We start from the raw sequence: 13,743 nt of genomic DNA on the forward strand, positions 1-13,743 counted from the left end.
TATTAAGGGAAAAGTTACAACTTTTACTGATAAGATTCATCCTTTCTAATCAATTTATCACAAAGTTGATTCAAATGTGTAAAATGGTTTTCAAGAAATCGTGTTACGAAGGAACCCCTGTTTTGTTCTCTCCAGGCTTCCAATGTAAGGGAGTTTTAACTAAAGCGCGTTGGATTTCTTTTTGCTCTATGTTTTGAAATAAGATTATTTTGTTCTTGTCAACTGAAATCATGCCTAAATGCTATGTAAAGCTGTGAAAACTATTATCAGAAAACTAACGGAAGAAATCTAAAATATCACAGCTTGATTGATATAAAAAAATGCGAGATTGCCCATTTTTGTGAAAAAGTCATTGTGCGAGATCTAAAAGCAGAACTTTATAATATTGTATGTAAATGTAAGGGTGTAATAAACGTGACTGCTTCCCAGGCACGTATCCAAGGGGGGAGGCTTAGGGGGCTCAAGCCCCCCCGAAAGTTTTCGGTTTACACTAGATAAAATGAGATTTTTTGTTTCTTGTCATATCAAATAAAATAATGTGACGTTAATTTAAGGAGAGAAATAATTATCGAGGAAAGACGGAGAATATTCTATAACCCTGTTATTGGTAACAGCTCGTATCCAAGGTGGGAATCAGGGGGCTCAAGACCCCTTCAGAAAATTTTCAGTTTACGCTAGGTAAAATTAGGTTTTTGGCTTCTTGAATAATATGGTGATAATTTGAGAGAGATAATTATCTAGGCAAGACGGAGAATGTTCTATAAGCCTGTTATTGTTAATAGCGCGTATCCAAGGTAGGGATCAGGTGGTTCGAACCCCCACCCCCGCTCCCCAAGGAAATTTACACTGATAAAATTAGGTTTTTGACTTCTTGAATAATGTGACGATAATTTAAGGAGAGGAATAATTATCGAGACAAGACGGAGAATATTCTATAACCCTGTTATTGTTAATAGTGCGTATCCAAGGTGGGCATCAAGTGTCTCGAGCCCCCTCCCCCAGGAAATGTTTCAGTTTACACGAGATAAAATTAGGTTTTTGTCTTCTTGAATAATGTGACGATAATTTAAGGAGATAAATAATTATCGAGGCAACACGGAGAATGTTCTACGGACCCTGTTATTGTTTATAGCGCGTATCCAAGGTGGGGATCGTAACTCGTGGATTCCCCCCACCAGGAAAGTTTTCATTTTACACTAGATAAGATTAGGTTTTTGTCTTCTTGAATAATGTGACGATAATTTTAGGAAAGAAATACCTATCAAGGCAAGACGGAGAATGTTCTATAACCCTGTTGTTGATAATATTGCACGTAAACATTTCTTACGCTTCGGTGTTGTCGTAGCGAACTTGAACACTATATGTAGAAGAGACTTGTCAGCATTTGGAAGGTGCACAACAAAGGTAGCGCCGCAGGTAGGGCGATTCAGATTCATTGTAATTTTTTAATCTCTGGAAAGCGCGAGAGGGAACGTTCTTTAAAAAGAAAAGGAGTCGAACTACTGGCAATATTTACGAATCGTTTTATCTGCGAAACGTTCTAGAATATAATGAGGATATAAATACGCGGCTTCAATTTCCCGGTTGATCTGTACAACAGAATAGGTAGAGACTTCAGAGGTAAGTGTGACAACTCATACAGTCGATTAGTGATCAGTCAGTGTCCATTGGTTGCTTTATAAGATCTAGTGATTCGAAAATGAAATGGACTAAATACCGTAAAGTAACGAAGTCTACCACTAGTTCCAGTTCGGTCCCAAAGCTAAAGACATTGACGACAGCGAAACTTCGAGTAGTGCTACGAGTAGTTCGGGTCGAAAGACGAAGAGATCGAAGGTCTCTCTCTCTAAAGTGAATATTTCGGCAGTATCGGGCTGGGCATTGGAGCGATTTATTAAAAAAGAAATAAGCTGCACAGATCAACTGAAAATCAAAGTTTTGAGTGATGATTTGGTTGTGCCAGGAACAAATTTTGTGTATGCAGCCCGAGAATTTCATGGCATAAAAAAATACTTTTGTTTAAGGCTACTGGGTTCGACACACACTCAACAGACAATTTTGGACACTTGTGAGTGCTTAGGCCTGAATATGAACAATTTGGTGGGTTTCGGCTTTTATAAGAGCTGCAAACATGGGAGGACAAGACACATTAGTGGTGTTCAGGCTCGAAGGAGAGAGAAATATTCGTGAACTGTCTGATTCCAGTTCCCAGCACACAGTTTGAATCTTGTGTTGTCGAGTGGATTGTGCATTCCGTGCATGTGTAACACTTCGTAAAGACACTTCTGGTATGTACATAGATGTTTTGATGCCTGATGAGAAGAAATGAACAAACATACATACTGAGATGGTTCCTGCACACAATATTAATGCATGGAAACAGAGGAGTTGAGTGGTAGAAAATGTCGCGATTTCACGTTCTGATTAAAATGACAGCCTTAAACAGTGGCGACGATTTAGGGGATAGTTGCTCCCCATTCTCTTGCCTCCACGCTATCACACTATGGCCTCTTAATGCTTCTTTCTTTGTCCACCCCCCCCCCACACACACACACATTTTGGAACCCAATTGCCTCCACTGGCCTTAAACATACAATTGTGATACCCCTTTAAAAAATGGTGTTCAGCCGCCGCCCCGAAAGGATTTCCTGGATACGTGCCTGCTGCTTCCCGTAAAATATCACTGCACTCTCCACGTACTTCTTCTTCTGTCTTTTCTTTGGTGCTGTCAATAGCTTCAACACGTTGTTTTTTATATATATTTGTCACATATTTGATTTAATTAGTATTCTGCTCGTTCCGCCACCTGAACGCAGCAGCTACGGCTCAAAGGGCGGTGTAGTTACACCGGAAGAAGGCTCGGAAATGGCAGGTTTCAGAAGTTAACTCATCCAAATTAAATTAAACAGGTACGTGCTCGCTCTAAATTTAAATCATAGTTCACAAATAATTTGATTAAAAGTTTTAAAAGTATCTGTTTTATTTAATAGTATATTAATTGGTGCATTCTTCTCCAGCATAGCCATAGGCAATGACCACACTACGGGGGGGGGGGGGCAGGAACGCCCCCCAATTCTCGTTCGACAATTTCTCTCTCTCTCTCTCTCTCTCTCTTATCTGCCCCCAGTAAAACGACAAAATAAATAAATGAATGAATGCTCTTTTAGCCAAAATATGCATTTTTGTGTCGTATGTAACGGAATAATAAAAATGATTGCCCCGGGAAAATATGATTTACCCCTCCATCTTTACTATTGCGCTGTCACCAGCTACAACATATTTTGATTTCTATTGTTCTCACATATTTATTTTAATTTTAGTATTGTGAATTATATTCCACTATGTTACCTCACGTAGCCACCCCCCCCACACACACACGTACGACTTCAGTTGTAAGTTTTAGACTAAGCTTGTCAAATATCCACTTATATCTTTGTATTCTTGAGCCATTTTAAAAAAAAATCATTTCGCCCCTTCTTCTGGACTATTTCATAGGAATGTTTTCCCACTGGAAGCCCCTTTGCAGATCGATATCCGGGGCTATAGCCTTCCCAAGCCAGCGTCCCCTCCAAATACTCTCTTGGCCTCATGAAAGACAAATATATGTATTTCTACGAAATATTAATTTGACTTGGCAGTTTCTCTTTTCGAACACTAGCAATTTTGAGTAAAGGTTTTGCGTAACCCTAAAAGTACTATGACGAACTGTCATAATGTATTCTGGAAACTTGAGTTTCGTGTGTGTTTTGCTCGGGTATAGTAGCCCAACTCAGGTCCAAAGACGATGAACTCGTCTAGTGCAGAGAATTCACGATAGGTGGAATGCCTATGCAATATGAAAACTTTGTTGCTTTAACAGTTACGCGAAGAATCGCTAGATGGCTCTGACCGTCGGGCGCATTTGAATTGTAAATTCCTTTGTTTAAGATCCGATTTTCTCGCGGTTTCCTTATGCACAAGGACATTTTGATGTGTCGGTCACTGCACGCATGGGCAATTCGCAGTTATGGCGCAAAATAATAAAATATACAGCGTTTTGATCTAGATGCCTTTGGTTAATTATCAGCAAAAAGTTTATCTTATTGAGCATTACACTGGGTTCCTTAACGCATATACATATCTGTTAACGTGTGGTATTTAAATCATGAAAAATTGTTGTTTGGTAAAGACAAATGTGCTCTGCAAAAATGACGAATAGTGATCGAGAGGGGTGTGCAGTGGTGGAGAAGGACTTCCGGAAGAAGAAACATGGAGTGAACAGAGTAATGTCACTACAGTGGAGGAAATCAGAATTGTTTCCGTGCTTTAGGGAGGAATTTTACATCTGCAGTTAGGACAAAACGGCAGATAATAGCAAGAAGTGAAAGCACATCGCAAAAATAGGTGTTGGAAAGGAATGGAGCTCTCGGGGAGAGAGAGGTAAGAGTGGACTCGTGCGTGCTGGATTCGTCGTTCCCGACACACCAGGTGAGGAAATTAATTATCTTAAGTGACTTTGATAGGAAGAAAATTCTCGAAGATCGTGTTTACAACGTTTAAGCAAAGTTGTTTATGAGATAGCTATCTCGCGTGTGTTGAATTTTACGGGAAACGGTATTAGTACACGTCACAGACCATGCGTTATTTACAAAATGGCCACCGACGCCATGTCTGAAAAGGGCTCTGTGCACACGTAAAACGATTTATTTTCGTGCAAGAAACGCGTAGCACTAGTCAAAATAAACGAGGAGCATGTTCTAAGATTGGATCCATGTCAAAATAGGAACTAATTAGGACTTTTGTAATTCCTTATTTGGCATTAAAGGTGCATGCTAAATGACTTTGATGGGTAATTTACGTTCACGTATCGACAGTTTTTATTTTACGTCTCTTAACTTAATAAGGACAGATTGTTGATGCTTTAATACGCAGGAAATATGTGTTAAATTGAATACAATAAATAAGTTTACTGTTTCTGATGTTCATATTTACGTGCTAAAATATTTTCTTCCATTTGTATTTGGTGTTTATGAAAATGTTTAAATGATTAATTCTTCTCTTTCAGAAGGGGGGAATTTCGCATGTGTAAATCGGGTTATTGCTGTTGCTATGGAAAGGGGTTATTGTTAGTTGTTAATTATTTGAAATCCTATTTGAAATCTGAAGGTATAAAATTTTAATCTCCAGCGATCTGCACTCGTCACCAGCGTTACCAGGCAAAGTTTATCAATACAAATAATTCGAACTAATGACATTTTGAACGTTCCAGGCAAAGTTGAGACTCAGTTATTGAGTCGTAGATGTCTGATCTAAATTAATAAATTGAACGAATGTCCTTTAGCTCGTCGCAAGATTACGAGGACTCAAGTGCAGAGGGGCTGCGTTATTGAATTTTTTGTTGGGTTTCAAGTAGGTTAATCTTTAGTTGGTTAATTGCTGTTGTTAAAGCTAATATTAATAATGGCAACAGAGCGGGAACCGGTCACATTAGATTCCTTGTTCGCCTTTATTAAACAAAGTCAGGAAAGGTACAAGGAATGTACTGAGTCACTCAAATCAGAACTCAGAGACAGCAATCAGTTGCTCAAATCAGAACTTAATGAAAGCAATCAGTCACTCAAATCAGAACTTAATGAAAGCAATCAGTTACTCAAATCAGAACTCAATCAAAGCAATCAGTTGCTCAAAACAGAACTTGCAGCTCATACAAGTAAGGTGGTGGGGAAACTTCAGTCAGACCTCAGTGATACCAGCAAATGTATCTTAGAGCTGCAGCAAGATGTTATTAAAACAAGTGAGGGTCTGCACGATCTCACGTTTTCAGTATCACAATACAGGGCTGAGTTGGTAGAAAAAAGGCATGAGTCTTTGACGAAGGAGTTTGATTTGTCAAGGAGTAAAGTTGAACTGATGAATGGTATTGTAACTTCTTCTGCGGTCACCAATTGCATGTGTACTTCACATTCGGTCGAACATGACCACTGCACAGGCACTCTGACTTCCTGGTCGGAAAGTTATGCACAGAGTACCAGCGAACTGAACCGAAACAGAACGTTAGAGCAAAAACACCACAAGGGTAATAAAGGAAAATATTTGATAAGCGAGGAGTGGTCTTTTGGGGTGTCGGGTAACAGAGACGAGTCTTTCCCTGTCGGCTTCTGCACAAAAGATGCATCTTTCCCAAAACCGAGCTTGCAAATTCCTTTACTGGGTGTTGGTTCTAAACAAAGTGGTTCTTCGGGTTCATCTTCGTTGTGTAAGCGTGTCTACACGGTGCAAGCTGATGCAGGGTGTTCGGAAAGTAAGGTGGTTTCTCATTGCCTACACTCAAATGCAGTATCATCTCAGAACAAATCTACCCTGTCTGTAGTGTCAGTTGAGGAAAATAGTATTGACTTACCTGAAGTGTCCATAGTTCAAAATCATTCAGTACACAACGTAGTCATACCAGTAGTTGGTTATCCATTGCAGACTGTTGTGAGGAATTCAGTAATCGAACCCAGAAGTTGCATTAGGTGTGGTCCTATGCGTGTTCTTATGCCCAAAAGAATTGCCAGTATGGCATGTGTCGTTTCTTTCATGAAATTAGGCACTGGTTATTCAGTCAGATATGGGAGGCGCATCAGAGTTAAAATGAAGTCACCTACTGACTCACTTCCCAAGAAAACTTTGGTAGTAAGTCGAACTGTTGCTGGAGGAAGAGTGTCCCTCCATCCAAGCCATATTAGGAAGAGAAGAACAAAAAGGTCTCCTCGGAAAAGTACCAGCACAAAAGTTTTGGGGGAAATTTTGAGTATTTGTCTTCTCTTGGCTTTGTCTCTTTGGTACAGGGTTAGAATGATCTGGCATCGCACTCATGTCAGAAGAAAATGGCATGGGATGCATATGGTTGAGTATGATTGCTCAAAGATGAAGCCTGTTGAGATCATCGGAGCGATCATCACTCTTTGATCAGTGAAAGCAACTTCGCTTTGTACAAAATGTAAATATTAAAGATAATATATTTATTTTGAAGGATTTAATAACGTATGGATCTTTGAAAAGTTTAAAATAAATTTTTGAATATAATTATCATTTGAATACTATTTTTTTTTTATTTTCAAACGTCAGTTCAGTTGGGGTCTGGTGTCAAATTTATAGCTCAGGAAAGATATCTGATGGACAGTCTTATGCGGGAAATTTGAAATGGGAGTATTTAACAAGTCAAGCAGCCTCACTATCATTTTGGAGCCAACAGCTTTTAAGTGGGCAGTATCATTTTGAATTTGTTGTCACATGTGCATGCAAGTTTCATTGTAAACTTTTGTGCGAATTTCTCGGGTAGAATCGTGTTGATTGGCGTTCTAAAGAAACACAAGGGAACATCAGGGACACTGGATGTTGTATTTGTTCGTCCTTGGGAAAATACGTCTCCACACATAGAAAATGTGAGAACGATAGGGTGTCGAGGGGACATTTGCCATTAGTGTCGGCTTAGTCCTGACACAAGTTCGTCTGGAGTCTGTATTTTGGAAAGTTTAAGTAACGACATTCAATAGGTTTGATTTCTCTGTATACATGACATGGTGATGGTAGGGGGTATCTGAGATATGCCACCCGATGGTAACCAGTATTCAAGAGGGAACAAATTAATTTCAATTAATCTTGCATGGCAGCATAAAATTATAAGTCATATAAAACGTATCTTTGGTTTACTCAAGGCGAGTATCCTGGTTCGGTTCCAGTATTAATAACAAAAATGTTAGTGTTACATTTGGTGGCAGTGATTGCGCGCCATGTAATTACGGGGCTGTTGACGTCAGCTGTTTGATGTAGCTTCTGGCTTTGGTGAATTCTCCTTGCACAGTCGCATTTAAGGTTACTGAGTGGTCCAAACATCGAATTGTGTTTGTAAGAAAAACATATTTCTAGCTATCTGACACACCAAATTTTGAGTTTTATGGGATCTATTTTGAATATAGATATTGTGTATTAGTAAATTTAACATGTTAAAGGGTTCTGGGATGTTTCAACTGGTTAGCGAAGTATATTCCCAATTATGCCATGGTGGCATACCCGGTGATTAATAGCAATGCCAATACCATTGTGAATAAATTGTCAAAAGTGTACTTTGTTCATTTGGGGATTCCTCAGAGGATAGTTTCTGATAATGGGCCACAATTTAAGTCGAAAATTTTTCAGAATGCAATGAAAACATGGGGGGTACAACTTGTTTACACTCCGGTGTACCATCCGAGCTCAAATTGGGTAGAGCGCTATCATTCGGAATTGAACCGTTTGATGAGAATACTCTGTAATTCCAATCACAACAAATGGCCGGAAAAAGTACCTGAAGCTCTGCGCCTTCTGAATGGTTCCATTTCGTTACAAACAGGATATTCTCCAATGGAGTTAAGATTAAACATGACAAAGAGTTTGACCGATATACCGACGCTGGGGGTCGATGCTAACAATGTCACGTGGAATGACAAGCTAGTCATGGCGAATCTGTCTAGTCTTAGTAAAAGGCAAAATAAATTGAAGCAACATAATGCTAAGATGGATGCTAAACCTGTAGTGGGAGAGGGAAAGCTAGTCTTTGTTAAGAATCAGACCTTAAGTGGTACCGGAGATAAGGTGATAAGAAAATATTGTGACCTCTTTGTCGGCCCTTACCTTTGTGTAAAGAACAGTAAAGATTCTACGCTGTCATTAATAGACTGTGTGACAGGAGAAAAAATGGATCACCAGTCGATAGAAAATTGTAAAGTTTGGAATTGTTCAGATGACAAGGTAAAAATTTGGGTGAAAAGATTACTAGATTTGAATTTGGAAGGTGTGGATGAAATGTTACAGACGATGGGGTTTAGCTGTAAATCAGACGTTTTAGTTAAGGACAGTGTAAATAAAGAGGGGGTAGGGGAAGAGCAAGGTTAAAATTTCTCGTATGGGTAAAGTGAGATTGAGCCTGCGGCGGGCGAGTTGACCAAGTAGGTGAAATTTCTGCGGCGTACTAGCATGCGAGATGAGCCTGAAATCTTCCTGATTGCTCCAAAATAAGATAAGACATTTTCTATGATAGATTGCTCAAGGGTATTCATCTCATAAATATTTGGAACACCACTATTTGCATCGTTGTTGTGGTCAGGTCAAAGAAAATACCAACTGCAGCGCATTAGGGTAGTAGCACACAAGGCTCATACTACGCCTTTAAATAGTGATTAGCTCAGATAGAATGAATCCAGAAGCGAATTAAGAGTTGTTTAGGTAGTTCCATGGGGGTGTTGTTGAGTTTGCGGGTGGGGGCAGGTATGATGCGGTAGAGGTCATGATGCTTGCGGCGGGCTAATAGTCAAGTAAGTATAATGTTGCGGTGGGCCTAGGCATTTATTTGTTTCCTGCTCCAACCAAAAATATACAAGCCACTATGTTCTGCAAGACGCCAAAACACATGCGGGGTTCCTTCTTTCTGGAGAATGATGGAGTCACCAGAGTTGGTGATCCGGGATGTATCATATTGTAAACAATAAAGTAATATGTCTGTATATATCAAAAATGTATATTAGTGAATATGTAGAATATGAATGTTTATTTGATGAAAGTCTAACTTTAGTAATTGTAACAAAAGTATTGTGTGAGGGTTCAGCCCTATGTTGGGCGCCATTTATGACGAACTGTCATAATGTATTCTGGAAACTTGAGTTTCGTGTGTGTTTTGCTCGGGTATAGTAGCCCAACTCAGGTCCAAAGACGATGAACTCGTCTAGTGCAGAGAATTCACGATAGGTGGAATGCCTATGCAATATGAAAACTTTGTTGCTTTAACAGTTACGCGAAGAATCGCTAGATGGCTCTGACCGTCGGGCGCATTTGAATTGTAAATTCCTTTGTTTAAGATCCGATTTTCTCGCGGTTTCCTTATGCACAAGGACATTTTGATGTGTCGGTCACTGCACGCATGGGCAATTCGCAGTTATGGCGCAAAATAATAAAATATACAGCGTTTTGATCTAGATGCCTTTGGTTAATTATCAGCAAAAAGTTTATCTTATTGAGCATTACACTGGGTTCCTTAACGCATATACATATCTGTTAACGTGTGGTATTTAAATCATGAAAAATTGTTGTTTGGTAAAGACAAATGTGCTCTGCAAAAATGACGAATAGTGATCGAGAGGGGTGTGCAGTGGTGGAGAAGGACTTCCGGAAGAAGAAACATGGAGTGAACAGAGTAATGTCACTACAGTGGAGGAAATCAGAATTGTTTCCGTGCTTTAGGGAGGAATTTTACATCTGCAGTTAGGACAAAACGGCAGATAATAGCAAGAAGTGAAAGCACATCGCAAAAATAGGTGTTGGAAAGGAATGGAGCTCTCGGGGAGAGAGAGGTAAGAGTGGACTCGTGCGTGCTGGATTCGTCGTTCCCGACACACCAGGTGAGGAAATTAATTATCTTAAGTGACTTTGATAGGAAGAAAATTCTCGAAGATCGTGTTTACAACGTTTAAGCAAAGTTGCTTATGAGATAGCTATCTCGCGTGTGTTGAATTTTACGGGAAACGGTATTAGTACACGTCACAGACCATGCGTTATTTACAAAATGGCCACCGACGCCATGTCTGAAAAGGGCTCTGTGCACACGTAAAACGATTTATTTTCGTGCAAGAAACGCGTAGCACTAGTCAAAATAAACGAGGAGCATGTTCTAAGATTGGATCCATGTCAAAATAGGAACTAATTAGGACTTTTGTAATTCCTTATTTGGCATTAAAGGTGCATGCTAAATGACTTTGATGGGTAATTTACGTTCACGTATCGACAGTTTTTATTTTACGTCTCTTAACTTAATAAGGACAGATTGTTGATGCTTTAATACGCAGGAAATATGTGTTAAATTGAATACAATAAATAAGTTTACTGTTTCTGATGTTCATATTTACGTGCTAAAATATTTTCTTCCATTTGTATTTGGTGTTTATGAAAATGTTTAAATGATTAATTCTTCTCTCGGGTTATTGCTGTTGCTATGGAAAGGGGTTATTGTTAGTTGTTAATTATTTGAAATCCTATTTGAAATCTGAAGGTATAAAATTTTAATCTCCAGCGATCTGCACTCGTCACCAGCGTTACCAGGCAAAGTTTATCAATACAAATAATTCGAACTAATGACATTTTGAACGTTCCAGGCAAAGTTGAGACTCAGTTATTGAGTCGTAGATGTCTGATCTAAATTAATAAATTGAACGAATGTCCTTTAGCTCGTCGCAGTACATTACTGCAAGCAACTCTCGATATTTCAGATATATTAATAATTTTCATCACAACGTCTTGTAATAATTATTTGTTACTTCAATAACCTCCTCGCAAATGTTTCTCGCATATTAAAACATAGATGCCAATTTCTGTTTATTTCCTTGTAATGCTGACCTCCGTGGCGAAGTGGTTAGCACAACGCTTTACGATGCCAAGTGCCCCCAGGTTCGAATCCCCGCCCGGGCATGGGTCTACTTTCCTTTCTTCAATTTCATCATATCATCACGCATCCTCATCTTTGCGATTAGCCATATGTGACAGATAAGCGAAGTAAAATAAACTAAGTCTATTAATCAATTATTTTTTAAACTCTTTAATTCTTCTTTAGCATGCCACGTTTTTGTTAAAATTATATTACGATTTGTAAAATGACGAAATTCTAAAGGAGAACACGCAACTTCCTTTGTAGCGCATCGGTCAGAAAATTTCAGGAATATGGATTTTCAAAATACATTTTTTCACATGTACTTTGCCCCCTTTTAAAAGTAGCGCGTTTTCAATTATGTTACTAATCATTAAAAGGATGCCTCAATACCATCTTGGAGGATGACAATTATTATTTTCCCCCTCCTAAAAGTAATAATATACTTTCGCTCTCTGAATCTCCCATGTAAATGCTAGGGGCCGTCTGCTTCAGCCCAGCTCACTGCTTCTCCGGTGACGTCACGCGTTCGTGCAAGATCGGCAATCTTCGGATGGCTTTACCTAATCTCTATATTCCTTGGAATCCGGTATCTCTTAGTTCAAGGGCGGGCCCGAGTCTTCTGTGGCATCTGATTGTTCACTTGGGAAATGAAAACGATAAGAAATTATATGCACACGTCTAATTTCTTAAAATTAATCTTATTTGTGTGTGGAAAACTGAATATATGATGGGACTGGATAAAACGAAGTTCCCACACGCTCAAATAATTACGCTCTCGTCTTTGGTTCGGCAGGTTCAACAATCTGCCCGGGTTCGATTCCCGATGGAGGCACATAGTTGTTCGGATCTCACTTTAAACTATAGGTCCAGTCCCGATTAGCCTTACTGTGCATAAAGTGGACTTAAAACACCAGTTCAATTAATCAATCAATCGAAAGGTTCAAGGTTCGATCGCTGGTGGTCAGGCCGGTAGCCAGCATTTGATTTCGGAAGGGGCTTATCCCTTATCGGCAGCCGCATCTAAAGACGAAAAGGTTGGGGGAGGAGTAAGTGCGCTGAAGATGAATTTCTTGGTATATTGCAACTTACCATATACAAGATGTTAAATCCTGTTAATGAAGTAAATTTAATTACTACTACACATTATTAAAATCAGATATTTGTAGGATTTCGGGAAAGGACTGTAGCCCCCGAGCCCCTTCCCTGCTTGTATTAGTTCCAAAATTTCTGTGCTGTTCCAACATCGAGAGGACAATTTGGGAAGTACTTGAAAGCGATATGGAAGCAAATTCTGCTGTCGAAACTATGGGACTCGATGAACCGAATGAATGAACTCTTCGTAGGCCTTGTCCCTCAATATTAATTTTACTGACTAATTGTAAGTTTTTCTCGGCCTCCTCGATGACGCAGTGGTAGCGTCGCCGCCTTGCAATCAAGGGGTCCCGGGTTCGATACCCTGTGGAGGCACATAGTGGTTCGGATCCCCGATTAGCCTTACTGTGCATACAGTGGACTTAAAACACGAACTCGATAATTGGAAGGTTTTAGAAGAACTAAACATGGCTTTTTATGCATCGTACAACTTTGCTTCTTTTCACCCTACTTTTACAGTTTTTCTTCCTAAGAATTCCACTTAGTATAACACGTTACGAAACTTCAAAGTTCGGACATTGGACAGGTATGGTTGTATCATGTCTGTCCCATCACTATCCCTTCGGCTCATCATACATCCTCATCGTCGCATTTAACCCAAGAGGTAGAAAAGCGGCCTAATATAGAAATATATAAATGATTGATTTGGTTTATTTTACTTCGCTTTTCTGACACTTTTTGGCTAATCGTGAAGATGAAGATGACAATGAGTGATGTGAAATTGATGAGAGGACCATCATAAAGAACACACATTCCCATTCCGGGATTCGAACCTAGGACGCCTGGCATCGTAATGCACCTTGTTAATCACTGCACAACAAATAGAAACAGAAAATGCTTGATAAGTTATTTGCTTCTCCATAACTCATGATTATATTATAAGTATTATTCGCTGTATGACTAGGGATTAATTATATTTGTATGTCTAGCCAACCTAGCAACCTAAGCAGCAGCAGCTTCCGCATTTGCAGGTGGAGGCTAAATGAAGAAAAATCACAGAAAGTCAGAAATATATGCAAATTTTGTAACATAATACTTATAGAGCATGCAGACGGCTGTAAAAACAATTGCTACATACCTAGTTTCCTTCCTTAATTGAAACGTGGTTTATTCTTCATTATACATGAGATCAACCACCCTGGGAGTCGAACCCAGGATCTTGTGTGGTAGTCAGT

The sequence above is a fragment of the Lepisma saccharinum genome, chromosome 25 (genome assembly GCF_977018435.1).
Source record: "Lepisma saccharinum chromosome 25, izLepSacc3.1, whole genome shotgun sequence".
In the NCBI taxonomy this organism is placed as follows: Eukaryota; Metazoa; Arthropoda; class Insecta; order Zygentoma; family Lepismatidae; genus Lepisma; species Lepisma saccharinum.